The sequence below is a fragment of the Mirounga angustirostris genome, unplaced genomic scaffold, assembly GCF_029215605.1.
Source record: "Mirounga angustirostris isolate CCGP_5_RB_7025 unplaced genomic scaffold, mMirAng1.0.hap1 SCAF_8, whole genome shotgun sequence".
NCBI lineage: Eukaryota > Metazoa > Chordata > Mammalia > Carnivora > Phocidae > Mirounga > Mirounga angustirostris.
In genome coordinates this window covers 101556455-101559911 of record NW_026991716.1, presented here as the reverse complement: position 1 = coordinate 101559911, position 3457 = coordinate 101556455, and the positions used below count along the sequence as shown (strand labels likewise).

Here is a 3457-nt window from a genome sequence, read left to right as displayed (position 1 = left end):
CGAACCCCTTTCTACTGCCAACACCTCACCTCGCCCCCGCCGCCATCTTCCTCCTGCCTCGGCAGCCCCGCCCCCGCTAGTACATGGACAGTTTGGATTGGCCGGTGCGGAACTCTGACGCGGCCTCTGGGTCCGAGGATGTGGCCTAACCCGGCGCGGCGAGGGAGGGCGAGCGCCTGAGAACTAAGGGGGCCGGAGGCCGAGCGCGCCCCCTAGTAGTGTGGAGGGCGAGGAGCAGACGCCACCAGTCCTTGCCCGCAGGACCTCAGAAAGGTACACGTCTTGGAGGTTGGAAAGGGCGATTTCAGGGACTCCGCGTCCCTCGGGGCCTTAGGCGTCTTATACTGTCTCCTTTCATGGCCCCGCCAGAAACGGTTTCTAAGGAGTAGAAGTGGCCCAGCTGGATTGGAACTTACAAATGCCAGAAAGAACCTAGGAATAGAAGGTAGCCCGCAGCAAGTTGTTGATGCTGAGGATCAACGAGGGTCCCCAAAAGGAAGTGTGCAGAGACAGGAGCGTGCCCCTTAGAGAGCTTCTTTGGTCAAGCCTTGTACCTGAGGTCAATTCTTCCCAAAGTGTGAATGAGGATCTCTAGTAATGTTCTTGAGACACAATTTTGCTTGTGTCATTCCCCTCTAAATGGAATCCTTACTGCCTGTCCATTGCTTGATACATAAAAGGGGGTTCCACGGCCTGGCAATCCAGTCAGTTTATTCTTTTCTTCATTCAGCAAGAGATCACTAACTACCAGTATGTCGGACCCAAGTAACCATCACTTGGTGGAAATTGCCCATGTAGCCACATCATCCCCTTCACACATCCTAATGTTCCAGCCAGTCTGGGCTACAAAGTGTTCCTCCAGGCCAGTTCTGGATTTCCCTGCAGCAGTCCTGTCCCATTTCTGCCCCTTTTGTTCTCTTCCCTTCCCCTCAATTTCTGTTTCCCAAGTAAGCATTCCCCAAGCCCCAACCCATTTCCCAAGCATCATCTCACTTGCCAGATCCTCAAGGAAAATTCCCTTGATCCCCTAGCCAGAAGTTATTTCTTCCTCCTTGTAAATCGCACCACTCCTTGTAAATTTCACAGCTCTTATTTATAGCACTTTCCATTTTCATATACAGTTTACCCTTGAAGAATGTAGGGGTTTAGGGGTGCCAAAACTCCCATTCCCCCAGTCAGAAATCCTAGTATAACTTCTGACTCCCCCAAAACTTAACTACTAACATCCTACTGTTGACCAGAAGCCTTACCAGTAACATAAACACCTGATTAACACATATTTTGTATTTTATATGTATTATAATTTGTATTCTCCAAAAAGTAAGGTAAGCTAGAAAAAAAATGTTATTAAGAAAACCATAAGGAAGAGAAGTACATTTACAGTACTGTACTGTATCAAAAAAAAAAAATCTATGTAAGAGTGGAACTGCACAGTTCAAACACTGGGGTTGTTCAAGGATTAAATGTACATGTGGGGGGTTGGGGCACCTGGGTGGCTCAGTCAGTTAAGCATCTGCCTTCAGCTCAGTTCATGATCCCAGGGTCCTTGGATGGAGCCCCATGTCAGGCTCCCTGCTCAGTGGGGAGTCTGCTCCTCCTTCTCCCTCTGCCCCTCCCCCCTGCTCATGCTCTCTCTCTCTCTCTCAAATAAATAAATAAAATCTTTAAAAAATGTACATGTGGGTGTATATATATATAATATTATTGCATGTTATATATAATATATAAAACAATTACATTTGTGTAATGCCTACCTACTCTTTGTTCTCTCAAGCCCCCTTTCCCCCTGGGAAACATCTGTGAACACCTTGGCTACATACCTTCATGTTTCGATCATTGTCACTTTTTGGACCAGTCTCATTTTCTAAGACTCCCACTTTACTTTATTTTAAAACTGGAATCTCACGTCCATCTCAAAGTTCTCCTCCCTTTGGCAGTTCAGCCTGAGGAACTGAAGGCTAAGCAGCAGGCACACCCTTCACACACTTCTACCTCTCTCCGTGTCCTCTGCACTTGCATCTCTGGTGATGGACAAAGAAGAGGGAGATGGGAAAGGCAGTGAGCAGGAAAAGCTGCAGTCTTCTTCCTCCCTAGCCATTGCTGTTGTTTATGTGATTCCAGATGCTCTGTTAAGGAAGCTCCCAGGCACGAGCGTCCTTCTGAAATGTGGCTATGTATTCTGAAGGACATCCCCTCACACACACACACACACGCACACGATGCTACATTTCTCTGATGTACTCTATGCCCCAGTGTTTGCCACTTCTGACAAGATTAAAGCCATCAATCTCATCTCCCCGTGGCCAACTCCCAGGTCTGCAGGCACATGTGGGCTACAATGTTTGTACTTCCTTGAGTTGCAAATGTAAGCAAAGGGGTTCTGGCCCCATCTCTATCTGACAGTACCCACCACTGCCCCCAACATGCAGATCCTGGCTCCTCTCCTCAAATGTTTGGTTTTTTTCCTCCAAGAGTAACCAGAGGTAGGTTAACAGGTCTCCTGGCTTAAAAATGTCCAGCCTCCTGGGCGCCTAGGTGGCTCAGTCGGTTAAGCATCTGACTCTTGATTTCAGCTCAGGTCATGATCTCAGGGTCATAGGATCAAGCCCCGCATCGAGCCCTGCATTGAGCCCCGTACTCTCTCTCAAAAAAATAAATATTCAACCTCTACAAGGAAGTAGGGGCCCCTACTTTTCTGCTTTGGCATCTTTCAGTGGGCTAGAGATGGGAGTGTCTGGTGTTTGCTTTCAAATTCTGGCTACTTCTCTGTGCTTAGAAGGAGGTAGGTTTCCTGCACCCCAGTGTTTATAGCAGCAATGTCCACAATAGCCAAACTATAGAAAGAGCCCATGCCCATCGACAGATGAATGGATAAAGAAGATGTGGTATATGTAATATACAATGGAATAGTACTCAGCCCTCAAAAAATGAAATAAGAGACTCTTAACTATAGGAAACAAACTGAGGCTTGCTGGAGGAGAGGTGGGTGGGGAGAGGGGATAGCTAGGTTATAAGCCTTAAGGAGGGTATGTAATGTAATGAGCACTGGGTATTATATGCAACTGATGAATCCCTGAACTCTACCTCTGAAACTAATAATACACTATGTGTTATTTAGTTGAATTTAAATAAAATAAAATTTAAAAAAAGAGGAGGTAGGTTTGATGCATTTTGTTTTCTGCTATAATTCTGAGATAACAGGAAAACATAATAATATCCTGTTATGTATATCCATTCAATCCAAAGTTTATGCAGTTCTCTCTTTTCTAAAGGATTTCTTATTTTGTCATTTAAAAAAAAAAATGTAGCTAATGTGACACTTCTAGGAACGTTAGGGGTTCATATAAATATAATATAAATTTTGGACTTCTTAAGCATAATCCCCAACACCCAAGTTCTACCAGGGGCAGAAAAATGCAGAAAGAATTCCACAGCCTCAGAAAGTAAGTCTCCAATG

At 45.5% G+C, this 3457-nt stretch overlaps 1 long non-coding RNA gene across 1 annotated transcript in view; it reads left to right on the top strand.

Moving 5' to 3' along the window:
• The first annotated feature begins 22 nt into the window (after nt 1-22).
• Nucleotides 23-3457, top strand: part of LOC135365608 (uncharacterized) — a 12621-nt gene continuing 9186 nt past the window's right edge. Inside the window, exon 1 of the long non-coding RNA XR_010413746.1 lies at nt 23-273. This is a non-coding gene — a long non-coding RNA (uncharacterized LOC135365608). The remainder of the gene's footprint in view (nt 274-3457) is intronic.